This window comes from Cimex lectularius, unplaced genomic scaffold, assembly GCF_000648675.2.
Source record: "Cimex lectularius strain Harlan isolate CLEC.00 unplaced genomic scaffold, Clec_2.1 scaffold40, whole genome shotgun sequence".
NCBI lineage: Eukaryota > Metazoa > Arthropoda > Insecta > Hemiptera > Cimicidae > Cimex > Cimex lectularius.
Window position 1 is genome coordinate 2,262,681 of NW_019392652.1, and position 18,190 is coordinate 2,280,870.

An 18,190-nucleotide genomic window follows, 5' to 3' on the forward strand; every position below is an offset into this window, starting at 1 on the left:
AACACGAAAATTTCATTTTTATAAAGCCGGCAAAACCGGAATTTATAGCAATATAAACTGCACAAAAATTATTAGAGATATTTATTCTATTTCTGTTTCATTAAATTAAATTAACCAATATATTCATGTTTGATAAATCGAAACGGAAATTATAAACGAAATAAAATTAATTAATCCTCATTTTTAATAATGAATTTACTTAAAAATAGTACACATAAAGATTATTCATTTTTTAAACAAACACTTTTTCTCGTCTTTTATCCATTTTAATCCAGTAGAATTCTTTTTACCTATAACGTTCATTTCATAAAGCCCGCTATTTCTCCTCACCATGGAGACGAATAGAAAAGATAGACCTAATGTGAGAGGAGATAGGGCTGACCGGCTCATTCTTGTTAAGAAAAGGTGAGAAGAAAAACGTGGCCCATATTAAGTTTTAAAATTGATAGTAAAGTGTTATCAGTTTATGTTTTTTTATTTTAATTTAGTTAAAGGAACATTGTACACAACACACACAGTAAGTGTTTCTGTTTGTGCATGCACAAGAATTTTGGTTAATTTTTCCTTTTTGTATTTTTCTTATTCTTATTGTAAGCACTAATCTTTTTATAATTTGTGATTAGGAATTTACTTTTTTATATAATTTGTGATTAAGCATTGATCTTTTTTATAATTTATTATTGCAATATATTTATTTTACAAGATGAAGTTTTTTGTTCTATTTGTTCAAGATTTACTGAGGTACGATCCTCCGATTATAAAAAAGTCAAATAATTATTACATAACCATGAAAAGACATCATCTTGATCCAGAAGTGAGAATGAGTCATCGAGGTCACCGGCAAGTGGATATCACAGAGGCAGTTGGCATTTCTTCGTGGTTTCCCAGTCGTTAGCACAATTTCGAAAAATTGGAATTGCAAATAGGAGGCCTGGTAATAGATCTCAGCGAATTACGGCTCTAAGGAAGAACAGAAATTTTGTTATTGCTGCAAGAGGGATCATTTCCATAGTGTCCAAGATGTTTTGGCTCGGCCTTTAGCGACACAAAAAAATCGTACTCGTTTCCGAGAAGTTGGCCACTCATTGTTTGTCCCTTTGTGACGACCTGCCCGAGACGAACAGCCCACCACCAGCAACTCAGATGAATACGATAGAGCGAGCGCCTAGATGAGAACATCATTTAGAATGCTGTTATGTTCACTGAAGAATCGCGTTTCTGTCTGTGAGTTCCAGTTTCTTCTGTTACAACTTTAAAACTAAAAAACTAAAACTAGCAGCCGGGCAATTGAAAAAGACTTTTTAACACATTATTGGGTTTGGTAGGTACTCAATTCTTGTAAGTATATGTTTCGTGCAGATAAACTCATTGAAATTATTTTCAAAATATATAAGCTATTTATAGTTATATTTTTATGTTGTCTTGCTCGTTGTATACAGCATTCATTATGCAATGATCTGGTTAGTATTCTGTTAATTAATTTCGAATTTTTAGTTATGTTTAAAATTACTTTTTCGTTTTAAGGTGTTGTTTTCTTTTCTAAATTTTATGTAATATTATAATGGTGCATGTAGTTCCTGTAGAAACAAATAATGCAATATCAGAAATACTACTGAAAGAAGAAAAAATTACCCGACTCCATACATGTAAAAGGAAAGTAAGATGTATTGAATTGAACCAGATTATAATTATATCTAAGATGTCATTCTAGGACAAGAAGTTTAAAATTACTGTTTCGTTTTAAGATATTGTTTTCTTTTCTAAATTTTATGTAATATTATAATGATGCAAGTAGTCATTTTAGGAGAAGTTTAAAATTACTTTTTCGTTTTAAGGTGTTGTTTTCTTTTCTAAATTTTATGTATTATTATAATGGTGCATGTAGTTCCTGTAGAAACAAATAATCCAATAGCAGAAATACTACTGAAAGAAGAAAAAATTGCCTCTCTCCATACATGTAAAAGAAATGTAAGGTGCATTGCATTGAACCAGATTATGATTACATCTAAGATATCATCAAGTAATCTTGAATTATATTAATAATAGGCTGAAACAGTGTTGCGACTAGCAACAGGAGCCTGAATGATTCAATGTGCGGTTTACCGTCTTTGTTCTCAGTAAGCATGTTAATTTATGAATCAATTGTCAAGCTTAGCAACGTAAGCCATGAGCATAAATTAAGGATAAAAGAGCAAATAGCCGTGCTTAGAGAGAATTCTGTTGTTTAGACCTACAGACTACGTGGCATGGATATAATTATATTAAAAGAACAAAAGAAATTTGCAATAGATGAGTAGTTAGGTGCAATAGGTCCAATAAAAGAAGTTCCTTAAAAAAATATCATAATGAAATATGCTTTAACTTTTAGCATAATGTGTGGTGATTAGTCGGTGATTATTCGAAAAACGTGAGGTGCGGTCTGGTGTGATGTAGGATACAAAAAACATTTTCTTCATCGTGCCAACGTTTCGATCTTTATTGAGAAGATCTTCAGGGCCTTGGATTTACAAACATTGTTTACATTTAAGAAATACATGTAGGATGTGGAAAAAATGAATTTATATAATGCAAAAGTATAGTTTTTATATTTCATCAAAGTATTTTTACTCACTCAAAGTAAAAGTCTTCTGTGTAATTGTGTCATTCTTGCGTGTCGTGTTGAGAGTGCCAGTGAGATTTTGTTGTTTTATGTTTATATATGTTGGATTTTGATGGGGTGGGGAAAGAAGGCGGGATAGAAAGACATTTTTATATGAGGAGTCGGTTTCTTTGAGGCGAAAGGTGCCGACAATGGGAAAAACTGGTTCATGGTTCGGCCTGATTATCCTTTCAGGATTATACAGATGGGAATAATTAGGAAAAGGAAAGCTAAATTGGTCAAAAATTAGACTATGTAAAAATGTTTGTTGTGTGGAATGTGATGAATGTTTTATATGTTATATTATATGTGTGTGATTAGTGACCGTTAATCGATAATTATTCAGAAATCGTGAGATGCGGTCTGGTGTGATGTAAGTTTCAGAAAAACATTTTCTTAATCGTGCCAACGTTTCGATCTTTATTGAGATCATCTTCAGGGCCTGGGATTTACAAACATTGTTTACATTTCATAAATACATTTAGGATGTGGAAAAGTGAATTTATACAATGCAAAATATATTTTTTATATAATCAATAAAAGTATTTCTACTCACTCAAAGTGTTTGTCTTCTGTGTAATTGTGCCATTCTTGCTTGTCGTGTTGAGAGTGCCAGTGAGATTTTGCAGTTTTATGTTTATATATGTTGGATTTTGATAGGGTGGGGAAAGAAGTGGGGATAGAAACATTGCTTCTTTGAGGTGAAAAGGTCCGACGAAAGGAAAAAAAGTTGGTAATGGTTCGGCCAGATTATCCTTTCAGGATTATATAGACAGAGATAATTAGGGAAAGCAAAGCCAAATTGTTGAAGAATTAGACTATTTAGAAATGTTTGCTGTTTGGAATTTAACGAATGTTTTATATATTATATTATATGTTTTGTGTGATGTGATGATATATATATATATATATATATATATATATATATATATACATATTTATATGTTATCGATATTGAATTTGATTAATGATATTGGCGTAACTGCGACCGAATTTTCATGTGTGTTCTGTAATTGATGCTATGTTTATCTCTGTTGGTATAAACCATTTCTAAAAAGTTTCGTTTATGTTTGTTTTGTGTGTAATATTTTAGAATTGTTGAAGTCGAAATTGTATTTGTGTTCAAAATGGTGGGTAGCGAGTGCTATAGGATTTTGCTTAGATTTTTGCAATCATACGTATGTTGCTTTACTCTCTTATCCAGATATTGCGATCTAAGACCGATGTAAGTTGCCGGACAGTTTAAACAATTGATTTTGTAAATTACGTCAGATTTATCTGTTATTGGTGTGGATTTTAGTATAATGGATTACCTTGATATACAAATTTACTGGTTTAACATGTGATTCTCACCGTTTAAACAACCATAAAATAGCGTAGAATTACTCATCCATTTCAACATTTTTATCATAGCCGATTAATAATTAGATTTCTTCACATTGCCCAACTCTGTGCCATTTTTGAAACATTTCAACATGTAGACGACGTGTATTTACGAAAGGAAAATTGTATTTTCTACTCCCTCCATGTCATGGCCATTACTTTTAAATCACAATGGCTTCTACATCACGTAAACCGCTGGTCGGGAAATCTCATGGAAATGGAGGTTGGACGAGGATGGCAGGCACATTTTGCCGGATTGTTTTTGCTGTAGTCCTACCTGGAATACGGGATCGCCCGTTGGTAACAACTTTTAGATAGGTTGCGCCTGACACCGCTCCCCTTCATGTGATATTCATGTGAAAGCTCGTTAACGCCTTATTGATCAACAATAAACTTTACAATTGTATGGAAATGTTCAATCTATTTGAATACTGGAACGGTAAATAGAATAATTATTGTTTTCTCTTACAAGAAAATGGTAAAATAGTTAATAACCGTTAATGTTTACTATCACTCAACAAAAATAATAGATTATATCAAACAGACACCGGTTGTATTATGTAAAATTTCTATTTTAAAAAAATAAAAGCAAAAGTATTTGTTATTCAGTTTAATAAAGGAAAGGTTGTAAAATAATTACGGTCTAATGTTAATGCTAAATGAAATATTCCCGTTCTCTAGTGTCTAAGTATTGCAGCAAATATTTTTTTAAATATATTAAATAAATCAAATAAACATATGTACGATTTTATTCGATGATTTTTTTTCCTCTTTAACATAATTTGTGATTTTCTATTTTTGGAATTGCTATTGGAGCAATGAATTCCTATCTTATTCTCCTCATACAAACTACAGCGTTTTATTTTTAAAGAGGTTTATAGCCTGGAATAATTCAAGATCACCAAAGCATGAACAATTTTTTGTGTGTCTGCCAAAACAAGCTAGGGCGAGCGTCAGAATGTGTAAACAACTACGACTAAACAAGAATTGCTTCAAAACTGAAGAGGGATATGTTCAACTTATTGCAAAAAATATAGGTGTTAGAGAGATTGAGAGAGGGAGAGAGAGAGATGAGACAGACAGAGTGAGTGAGTGGTAGGGAGAAAGAGTGAGGGCATGATGGAGGGGAGATAGATAGATAGATATATAGATAGATAGATAGATAGATAGATAGATAGATAGATAGATAGATAGATAGATAGATAGATAGATAGATAGATAGATAGATAGATAGATAGATAGATAGAGAGAGAGAGAGAGAGAGAGAGAGAGAGAGAGAGAGAGAGAGAGAGAGATTGAGGGAGAATTAGTTCGAAAAGGGATAAACTCGTATTACGCGGCGAACTGTTCTTTAGTTCTGCAAGGACCCAGAGCTATGGTGGTTTAGCGTATCTAAAACGCCGTGAATCTTTATGTTGGTAAAGGAGTGCGTTGAGACTGATATATTAAAAATAAAAAGACAGTTTTGATTATACGATAAATATTATTTCGCCTTCTTAAATTTATACCGCTTTCCAATCTTAAGTATTTTTAAGAAGCCTATAAAGAAAACTTGAGAATCTATTGCTCATTTTTTATTATTTTGATGATCTTTAAATTTTACGGTTATCTTCAACGTTTAGCCCTCGTCTGGATATTTATATCGCTTATAAATATTTGTTTATTACCTCAAACATTGGGTCCAAATGCCAATCCTTTTATTTCTTCAGATTTTTTGAAAATTTCTCGTATTTTTGGATTTGATGAAAACATGGATTGGTCATCTTATGCACCTCCTGAGGATATATAGTAGTCGCAAGTCATCTTCATCAAAAAATGTCGAAATTTTCCAGGTTGTCTTTAATTTTCGAAAGAAGGAACAAATTCTGCCTTATATGTTATTTCTTCATAATTTGCATCCAGTTCACTAAGGCTCGGAAGGTTTATTCCTTATTGGTTGTAAAATTGGGTTTTAAACCCATGGACTTTTGGATTGAACATTTAGCCAATCGGTTCTTTTTGTTTGTCGAAAGTCATTGAATCGCTGGTCTTTTTCGCAATTTCAACCTAATTCATTTCTGGTTCGCCTCTTATTTCAGCCCACACAGTGAGTAATTAATGAGCCAAACATAGGAACGCTCCCAATTTTTCAAAGTCTATTGTCAACTTGAAAATTTCTGCTTTGTTTAGAGTGAATAATAAAATTGGAAAATGTATAAATGAAAATTGAACTGGTGAATCCTTTCGGTAAAACAAATTATGGGATGTAACTTTATAATGTGTTATTAATAGATTGTTGCATTCGTTGATGATAAAACGGAAACCGCTTAGTTAGAAACTTGGAAAGCATGAAACGTTTTGTCTCACATGTAGAATAACTGTTCTGACTCGTCATCAAGTCAACCCCTTATTTGTGGTATTTCTATCAGTAATAAATAGCGTTGGGCTACATTTATTGTAAGAATATGTACAAGTTTATACATAAAAGATACATTGATAATTTGGGCAAAATTAATCGCATCATAACTCAACAGACATTATTTATAAATAAATTATCGTCGCAAACAAAAGTATTACCAAATAAAACTAATTTATATCCATGTAGTATCTAGTTACAAAAGGACATTAATTGTTTTTGGAATACATATAAGACAACTAGATTAATGAAAAATTTCTAATAATAAAAGCTAATGTTGAAAATCTTCGTGAATTTCAAATAAAAACGCATTCTAAAGAAATACACAGTCTTGTGGGAGTTGTTAATAAACATTGTTTTTGCCATATTAAATAGCAAAGAAAGAATATTATTTAATATTGGTAGAACTTGGAATATTGGTTACTCAAATATGAAAGGAATATGCAGTTCACAAACCTCTAAAAATATTTTGAAAACAAAGAACTGAATAAAGAAAATTAATTATTGGGAAACGTTGTTCTCAATCCATAATATGTTATAGTTTACAACTGTTCTTGTTTTCTTCTGTTAATACAAATATAGTCAATATATGTGTAGAGATTAGTGACCGTTAATCGATAGTTATTCAGATATCGTGAGATGCGGTCGGGTGTGATGTAGGTTTCAGAATTTATCGTGCCAACGTTTCGATCTTTTATTGAGATCATCTTCAGGGCCTGGGATGGCACTCTCAACACGACACACTAGGATGGCACAATTACACAGAAGACAAACACTTTGAGCCCTGAAGATGATCTCAATATAAGATCGAAACGTTGGCACGATAAAGAAAATGTTTTTCTGAAACCTACATCACACCCGACCGCATCTCAAGATATCTGAATAACTAGTCAATATATTTAAATACAGTTAATAAAAGACTTACTGATCTTTTACATATTTGATAGCTAGTGCATTATGGGATAATGATATGTCAACCAAGACCTTAGATAAAAGGTATAATTTAAACAAATATTATCATTTATGTATTTAAGTAAGTTCAAGGTTATTAACAAAGTTGTTACTTGTAATTAGAAATTCTACATATTTTTTTACAAATCATGCTTGCCACATCAAATCATCAAGCATTTTTTATTTCGTTGGAGCACCTACAAGACAGTGATGGAATTACAGAACCTATCTAATTTCGTTGATTTAGAGTATATTATTTAAGTTGCCTGTTTGTTTAGTTATTTGTTTGAATGAATGTATTATTTAAAATTACTAACTTTTCGTTTTACTTACGTTATTTCAACTAGTTTTCTTAATATCATACAAATTGAAGAAATACATCAATTTATTGTCAAACTTGAATGAACAAGAAGTTCAATTTTTAATAGAAGTATAATGCATTTTTTAATAATCACACTCGGACATTTGAATCAATACTGCTTTTTAATCATTACTTAAAAGGAGTGTAATTACAGTTTATACTAAGAGAAAACTCTTTCACAAAACATTCGGTTTTAATAATTCATTCATTTCTTTTAACAAATTATTTAAGAAAAAAGCAATATTTATCTGGATTTTGTTTGCCTGAATAACTTGTTAAGAGAAATAAAATCCAAATAACCCATGTTTTTATTTTATTGTTTTCAATTTTTTAACATCTCTGGATTTTTTACATTTATTTCACACACTTTTTTATCATCGTTAGAGCATGATGCTCTCGCAATTTAACTTTTTTAATTTTCTCGTTTTAGTACCGTAAAGTAATTTTGTCTAACAATCAGGATATATATATGTCATATTCTATTGAGCACATTACCATACATAGCCACACAGAGCCGCTTTCCCTATTTGACCATAAAAATAAAACGAAGTTTGGACGACAAAAAATATATAAAACATTCCGCAAATCTGTTCCTGACATTTGGCAAAAAATAAACGCAACAAAATTTGAGCGAGATATGCAAAAAAAATTGCAATAGCGCTGATGAATTTGGTTAGTTTCTCCCATTAGTATAGCTATTCTTGTTAACTATTTATTGTTAATATATCCGTAATTATTGTGTTTGTTGTTAAATACTAGTTGGTTTTTGCATAATTTATTTTATTTATCTATGTATTGACAACAAATACAGATTACAAAAATCTATAATACGATTATTTTGCCAAATGTAAAGTTCCAACTATGTAAAGGTAAAAGATAATCCGTGAGTGAACTCACAATCCTTGGCCTCCGAGTGGTGTCAGCAATCAATACTGATCATCACAGGTCGTCCGTTCTCGTCATTCCTCTTCAGTCTGGAGCTTACGACGAAAGCGCGAGAAAATGATGCTTATTGTGGACAAACAGCCTGAAAAAAGATCATAAGACGTTACTTTTTAAGATGATTTTATTGGGACGAGGGAATGGAGGTAAACAATTACCCTTTTAAGGAAAGATAGAGAAGTCTTTCGAACTTTTTCTGTATATTTAGGGAGTTGTTTGCCAAGGAAAGATAATACTTTCCAATAATATTTTAAATGATTTTGCAGCTAGAATTATTCTGTAAAATAGTGTATTAAAAATTCATAAATAATCATCTACAATACAAAAACTGTCATAATAGACAGATTCTGATCGGCAATATATTATAAAAATTATAACGTACAATACCAAATGTAATATATAATGTAAAAATTTTAAATAATAATCTGTATGGGAATACGAGGCAATGAAATGTATGTTTACTACAAACTAAAATTATTCATTTTTAGTAACAAGTCCATCAATTGAATTTGAAGATTGAATTGCGTGTGTATATTTTTGGCAATATCCTCTCTCGAAACCGTCAAAACAATCGTAACATATTATTTTCTAGTTAATTTAAAGTCTTTGTTTGGACCTTTACCTGGATGGTTTTAATTCTCATAAATTAGAAAATGTTAGTGGCGGGCGGTTTCAAATAGTGGACCGATATTCCACATATAAACGTTGAAATATTTTTTTTCAATTTTATACTAGCAATTATAGTTCCACGTATATTTATTTTGAATGGTAAAAATTAGTGGAGGGCTAAGTGACAAACAATCGTAATCTGAGATAAGAACACATCAATCACGTATTTTCCTCCGTAGATAAAATAAGATGATAAAAGATAACTGAAATCTCATCAGAAATAGATTTAGTTGATACGGAGCTTTCAGATAAAAATAAATGTTTTGGCCTTTATAAGAAAACTTTCCTCCAAGAAAGTCCATTACTTCCACTTATTGTGGAAATTGCAAGAATGCTTGTCTAATTCCACTTTTGGCGAACAGTTTTTGATAAGTCTTATCGTATTCCTTTCTGTAATTATTAAATATATCATTTTCCTAACTTTCGATATGCGTGTGTTCAAATAAAAAAATTAACAAATTTTGTTTTTCTAACTTCAATTTTTTTGCAGTAATGTTATTAATGTGTAATTACTTAATGTTTGCTCATATAATGAGGAACAGTTGTAAGATTTAGAATAACATTTATTTTCTAATTTAAATACTCTTTCGTAATACTAAAAGTGTTTCAATTTATAGAAGGTTCGGCTAAAAAATTATGTTGTTGGAGGTTGGTAATTGAGGTATATTAGATGGATGGACGTACATATACAAAACAAAACTGAAAAATAAATACATATGCGATCATCTTATTAATTATATTGTATGCATAATAAATGCTGATATTTAGAATGTCGGTTTTAGTGACTAGTTTTGCCAAAAACTGCTGAACCTAAACAATTAATAAGTTTTTTGCATGAGCTCTTATTTCAAACTTTGCAATAATTACATGTTATTTGTTCAATTTGTTTGAAAAAGTTGAATAAAAAGGAAAGAGGAAGAAAAAATAGAATCTAAAACAGAAAGAGTTTACAAATGATAACCTGATAAATAACCTGCATTTTCCGAATATTTTGGCTTTAACTGTTGTTATTTTTCGGCCTGACAAACAGGTTTCGAGTTCGCGCACTTGTCATATACCAAAAACGAAGGATTGATTGGCCAAAATGATTGACAGCCAAATTAATAACACTGTGACGAGAAAGCTTCCGTTTCTACTCGTAGTAAATCAAGAACCAAGCGACCAAAAATAACTCGAAAAACACCATGATGTTTTTAATAATAAAATCATACCAATATCAACTTGCAAAAAGCTTTTTTTTTAAATAGAAATAGGGAATGAATCATAAGTACAAAGGGTTTGGAAGGTGACTTAATAAACAGTCAACTTTTTCGAAAAATTAATCCATTTATGTTTAATGGTACTTATTTCGATTAATTATTTTTTATGGATGGTCTTATTTGAGATGAATTTTTTTAGAAAACTTAATATTTACCGATGAAAATTGATGAGAATAAAAACCATGTAAATTCAATTCATTCTAGACTGATGACAATTGTAGGGAAAGGAAGACAAAATGAGTACAACAACATCCAATTCCATGAAATTTTGATTTGAGGTTTTATGGGAACATCTTTCTTAGGGAAAATTAAAGATGGCGTAGGTGGAATATTTTTGTTGAGTACGTATAATATCAAACCGTGTAACGAAAATATAGGTTTAAGATGAAATGTACTATTCCAACACAATTACGCCCACAAACAACTAAAAACAAACGTGAAGTTGAAAGGTATACATAATACAGTGAACAGTATACAAGAGTCAATATCCTTTAGCAGTGTATTGCTGAATAAAGTCCAATGGTGATGGAAAAAAGTCTTCTACCATAAAAAGAAGCCCAAATGGATCGAAATGACCCAACTGGATTATTGTTTATTTTATTTTTCTTTATTTCTTTGGAATGATTTCATTATTGTTTTTGTCAGTGAACTAATTCCTTATTTTTTTCCGAATAACTAGTCAGGAATTGCACTAAAATCTATAAGAGGGGTGGGGGTTACCAAAATACAAGTGGACGGATTCTTAATGGTGAAATGATGGTGCAATTATTTACCTTCATTGTCCCATCCCTCGAGAAACGCGGTCAGGTTTAAAATCAATTTCTCCGCAACCTCGGACTAGTAAAAACCAGACGTTTCATTTAAGGGGGCGAACAGTAATTCAATTTCTGCCTGAATCGGGGGCAGCGATGGGGATGTTTCGCTAGGATGGTGGGGAGGCCCGGCGCCTCAGTCTTGCCACGGCCGTTCTGTGGACTTCCCGCAATATCCTCCCGTTCCTTTTGATCGCTCTTAATTTTTTCGGATTAACCGGAAGTGGGATTTGTTGGCAACGGTTATTTCTGTAAGTACCTTGCTTGGTTTTTTATATTAACTTTTCAACAGATTAGTTTGTAAGATGCTCCAGTCAAATAGTTTCTTACGAATATAGGCTACTTTAATCACGAATATCCTAAATTGTTATAAAAAACGTTTTACTTCAATATAAATATCTTTTAAATTTATACAATCTACACACAGTTTACTTAATTGCAACTCTATTGTAAACAATTTACTTAACAAAACATGTCCAGTTGTAGTACATGGTTCTTTGTAAATTTTACAATATTCAAAACAATTATTTAATTTTTTAAAATTTACATAAAAACATAACGTTTAATAAGTTAGCCCTCTTTTAATTTCAACGACATAAACACATTTAATTTGAAGATATCTTAAATTTTGAAAAAGTTATAGGTGAATTTAATTTTATAAGACAGTTACAGCTGGTACTAAATTCTAAATTGAACAAAATTCCTCGATTTACTTTAAATTAATTTTTTTTTTCATATGAAAACTTTTGCTAAAAAATATCGGGAATTTGTAATAAAAAGAAAACACAATAAAAAAATTATTCGATACTAATTCCTAAAAACTAACAGAAAGTAAATTAAATAAAAAAATGCGATAACAAGTTACAGATTATTGCATGAATATGCTCCTATGTCTATGTCTAAAGAGCCGTAAATAAAAATGTTACAATAATTCACCAGCATAAAAGTTTCAAAAATTATTTCATACTAATTGCTCAAACGGTATATTAAAAAATGTATACTGCCGTCTTAAAAATATCAACTACGGTTCGTCACTAAAGATGGCGAAATTTTGAAACGCGTTTGAATACCTTAAAAACCCGCGAGTAGAAATTAATCTCCTAGTCTCACATTCCTAATTATAATGTTGCATATTCATTGCACCCGAAGATATAGGAACATGCAATATTCATGAAATTATATATTATCTAAAATTTATGAAAACGATTTAATTACAGAAACTACTTCGATACGTAAGAGATATAATTCCAATTTTTAAATTTAAAATGATAAAATTTATGAAAAACACTATAGAATCGTAGGGACAAATAACTAATTCTTTAAACTCTCAAGTCGTTTATTAAATTGTTGGATCGTTTTAAATTTTATTGGGTTTTATAAATTGTAACGCCTCAAGCTAGAAAAATATATAAAGTTGTAATTGTTTATGCCATTTACAAAAATCTATGTAAAAATGTTAACGAGACAATGCGCATAGATATTATTTACCCAAGATATGGATATTTTGAATTTAGATAAAGCGTCTAAATTGCGTTTTTTAAACAAGTTAAAGTTTGTAAATTTCTCCAAATATTTTTGACCTGAAATTGCATTTTATTTAAAAATAAGTTTTTCGGGTAAATCATTTATATAAGCTTAGGTCATTCAAAATATCAGAACCTATTTACGTTACTTTACCGGGAGATTTTCTACTGTGGTTTGCCATGTGATGAACCTTTCATTTTATCCTTACTTTATTTGTTTTTCGTACTTTCTTGTCGTTAAATGTGACTGAACAAGCATCTGTAAATCTCAAAGTGCTTAGTCAGTGTAATAAGGAACGTTAAACAGTGACACAGACCCACTGAAAATGGCCAAATGCCAAAACGCTTCTTGCTGATTTACTCAGAAAACTCACGCAAACCAAAATGATCGGTAAGGATCCAATTTCTTAGATTCAAATTTGTTCAATGTTATATTATTTCATGTAAACCAATTTATTTAATGTGAAAAGATTATGATCGGGTTTTATTGTTTATTCACTTTATTAATGAGTCCTCACCACACCAAATCATTAAACTTTTTTCAAGTTTAATTTTTAAATGTTAAAAAATCAGAAATACCATGAAATCTTATAATTTGTTAAATTTGCTAATGTAAACATTTTGAGTAATGCAAAAAATTTGTTTATGGATGAATATTTCAAATGTATAAACTATTTAACATAATATTTATAATAAATAAATTATAGTTTAACAAAAAAGATGAAATTACAACACCTAACTAATTCCATAGGTTTAAAATTCATTATTTATGCCATCTATGGGCTTATTTATTTATTTGAACGATTATATTATTTAAAGATTATTTGGTAATAGTGAGATGCGGTTTGGCGTGACGTAGGTTTTAGGAAAACATTTTTTTTATTGTGCCAACGCTTCCAGATCATCTTCACGGACTGGGATTTATAAACATTGTTTACATTTTAGATAACACACATATATCATCATCACATCAGTCAAAACATATAACATATAAAACAATCATCACATTTCACACACAAACATTTCTACATAGTCTAATTCTTCAACAATTTCGCTTTTCTTTCTCTAATTATCCCCATCTATATAATCCTGAAATGATAATCAGGCCGACCCATGACACATTTTTTCCCATTGTCGGCTCCTTTAACCTCAAAGAAGCCGACTCCTCGTATCAAAATGTTTTTCTAACTCAGCTACCTTCCTCACCCCTTCAAAATCCAACGTATATAGACATAAAACAGCAATATCTCACTGGCATTCCCAACACGACACACAAGAATGTCACAATTCCGTAAAAAATAAACACTTTGAGTGAAGAGTTACAAATATATGTAGGATGTGAGAAAATGAATTTATAAAATGCTAGAAATTTTAGATTGGATCAAAGTATTTGTACTCACTCGAAGTATTTTTACGCAGAAAACAAACAGTTTAAATGAGTACAAATACTTTGATTGTATATAAAACATTTTTTTGCATTGCATAAATTCAATTTTCCACATCCTACAAGTATTTGTTAAATTTAAACAATGTTTACAAATCCCAGGCCCTGATGTTGATCGCAACTAAGATCAAAACGTTGGTACGGTAAAGAAAATGTGTTTCTAAATCCTACGTCACACCAGACCGCATCTCACGATCACAAATTAATTAACGATCACTAAACACCACACATATTATTTTAAATGAGAATTAATTTTTTCATTTTACACAGAGATTATTTAAATCCATTGCTTTCAGTACCATAATCACAGAAGAAAAGCTTCAATTTATTATAAAACAAGAATACAACATTTAGTTGTAGTGCAATGTATTTTAAAACATACTCCAATGTTTTTAAACAGTAATTCCTTTTTAATTAGCGTGCCTTATTACATTTTATACCAAGATTCTAATTTTATTTTAATTAGAAGCTTTGTTTAAAAAGAATACTCCTTGAATATTTATTTTTGTGATTTGGGCAACTACCTCTTAGCCAAACCATGCGGAGATGACCCTTATGCAGAGAAGTTTTGCCCAATGTGTCCTACATAATAGAAACTCGTTGTGCTGACGACTAAAGAATGGTTCTTGGTACTGGAGGAAGTCGTGTTTTTTTATTTTATATAAATATGTTTTATATGTTTTGTCCTTATGTGTTTTGCTATAGTGAGAGTATTTATTAGTATGTGGTGACGGACTAATAATGAAAAGTAGCGTCACCATCTCTCCATTAGCAGAATATTTATAAAAGTACCCCATCGACCTAATTTAAATTAGATTATTAATATGTGTAATTCTATGTAGGAATATCAAGTGCTCCACCGACTAATCAGAAGGAGGACAACGATAAAACGTACAGAAACGTACAAACGATAAAAAATATCTTCGTAAAAATGTACATGTGGAAATATACGTATCTAAGTTATGCATACGTTTCAAGTTAAAAGTAATGTTTCACATAGTTCCGGCTAAGGTTACGTAACATTATTTACAGTCAGTACGGCTTCAGTTACCACCAGTTTCCTATTGAACATTCTCTATGTGAATTTCTTTATTAAAATGTGTTGCTCGTATGTTTGCCTTTTCCTTTCCATGATGATTGAAAGAAAAATTGTTGTAGTACAGCACTTCAGTTGTAAAAGCTTTACTTGTACCAATGGAAAAGACACGACCATATTTCTTGTCATGAGTGGCAAGACGTATTGGCAGAAAATGAAAGGGCCTTATAACCGGCACCCTACGTTTCTCGGACAAATTATAAGAGATTGGCTTCAATTTCCGCTCCATTCGTTACTTCCAATATTCTCAGCAAGTTTTATGTTCCTATTTAACCTTTTATGTATATTAATCAATGAAAATGTTTTATATTAGTTTATTACATGAACAGTCTTTATTTTACTGTAGTTTTTGAAAATTTTCCTATAAATGTTTTCGTCAGCATCGGCCCCTAAAGGGAACCATTTGGTCGTCAATTGTGCAATGGGATCCTGATTTGAAAATTTCGACCGTTTCATTTTTGTTAAGTATAATTTTATTCTGTACACAAATTAATTCAATATTTGTTAAACAGTTGACCGGCGCTCAGGTTATACAGTACCGACAGAGCAGTGCTGTCTTTACGGTTAGGTATACCTTCGGCGCCGTGAAATTGGCAGTTCATCGATCCACGCATTTCGCTAAAAAAAGCAGTCCTTCTGATTTTTTTAAACGTCTAGCCTCGTAGATTTTAGGACGCCTTGTAGACAAAACCGTTCAAAAAGAACTTTTTTTAAAAATTAAGGTAAATATCTCGCGTTGCTGCCAACTAACCAATAATTATTAATTTAATTTTTGAATTAATAAAAAATGATGAAGTCGAAATTAAATATACATCATCATTTTCTGTCGTTTTGGGACAAATATTATTTCACCACAAGGTTGTTTAGAAGGTATAAGACTGAATTGCACAAGATTGAAACACCAGAGGTTAAGAAAGATTAATTAGGGAAAGATAAAAATATTCGTTGGTTTCTTATTTTACATTATAATACATTAGTTAAAAATTATTATTATTACATTATTTTCATTATGACATAATAATTTCCTTATGATCTAGGCTAAATACAGAAGAAAAATAAATTATTAATCTTCGTTTGTTTTATGTTAAGCGAAATATTATCAACAATTAAACTTAGTGATTACCATCTTTGACACGAGTGGAATTTTTGGGTTTTGCATTTCGTTACCAAGACGGTTTGGTAAGTATTTCGGCCAAGGTTTGATCTCAAAGCTACCTTTGAACGGGTAAGGTGTCAAGGGGAAAGGAAATGTTGAAAAACAAGGAAACTTTCTTAGTTTTCCAGGAAAGCGATCATATAATACAAGAATTTCTTTCTCACTTTACTCAGGGTTGGGCTTTCCTTTGATTATATTTTCATTTTTCAACGAATAATTTTATTTGGTATATTAAACAGTTAGGACAAAATGTTTTATTAAAGTCAGTGAGCAATAAAGCTGCTAACATGATGAATATTTTATTTGATGAAGTACGCCTGAAAAGTTAACCGTTTTTAATTACGTTGAAATGAAAAAAAACCTGTAAATATATTGTGTAGTGTGAAAAACTTCACAGACAATTTTGATTTTACTAATATCTGTACAGAGGTAACAATAGAAATAATAACTATTACTTGTTTTTGCGTCTATACGTTAAAAGCTTATCTTTGAACAATTAACTTTTGAAAATATAATTTCTAATAAGAATTATAGTAATTACGTGTGAAGATTACAATTTGAGTTGTGCTTTAATTTATAGGTATAATTAAAATTTACTTGAAAATATCGTTTTTGATCAAAATAAACACCCAGTTGAAACAATAAAATAGGATATAGATTATGTGATGTTATCCGAATAAGGACTGTAAGCTTTTATTAATAAATTCCTTTTGTTTTTCAAGGCCCAAAGATAAAATTTTATGAATTGCTATTCATAAAGTCTTTTTTTATATAATTCATTGGTCCAATGTTTAAGCTTTTTATTTTGTTTTTTATTTTTTAAGTTTGTCCGGTTGAAACCTTAAAATAAGTCAATAATGGGAAGTAAATTTTGGGGTTTTATGTATATATTTATTACTGAATATAAGGATAAAATTTTGCTGAACTACAGTTAGTAGCTTTTCTTCGTATATAACATTTTTAAAACATTTTATTAGTTTTAAAAAATTGTTTTTTTTTAGACAATGGGGTAAGGATAAGTTCTTGCAGTCAATAAGATTATATTCCAGGAAAGAAGCATGCAAAAAAATCATTGTAATCTTTAGAATAATTAATGGCAAAAATAATAAAGTTAAGAAGCTCTAGGGATAGAATAATAATTCGACTGCAGATCGGTTAGTGCAGAATTCGGCTACATAGTCTGGATCCAGCACAAACATGGCTGTTCATTTACTGCCAGAAAAATGGAGAAACAAGAGAAAATGGCCTTAGTTATTGATGAAGGCTTATGCAGGCTGAGATTACACTAACCTTCGCTTTTTGCCGGCAGAAATTAATCCAAAACCAAAAACGTTTAATAAGGATGCTATATTTAATATGCTGTTAAGATTAATGAGAACGGTTAAGTTCTTTCCTTTCTGAAGAAAGCAAATTTCTTTCAAACCATGCTTGTTCTTTTGCTTCTGATAGTATTAAAAAACTGTGTTTTTTTAATAACTATAATAACGCATTAATGTTTACTAAAATAATTGAAAATGTTTTATAAGCCATGCTTTCAATATTTAACGACCCCAAAATATCT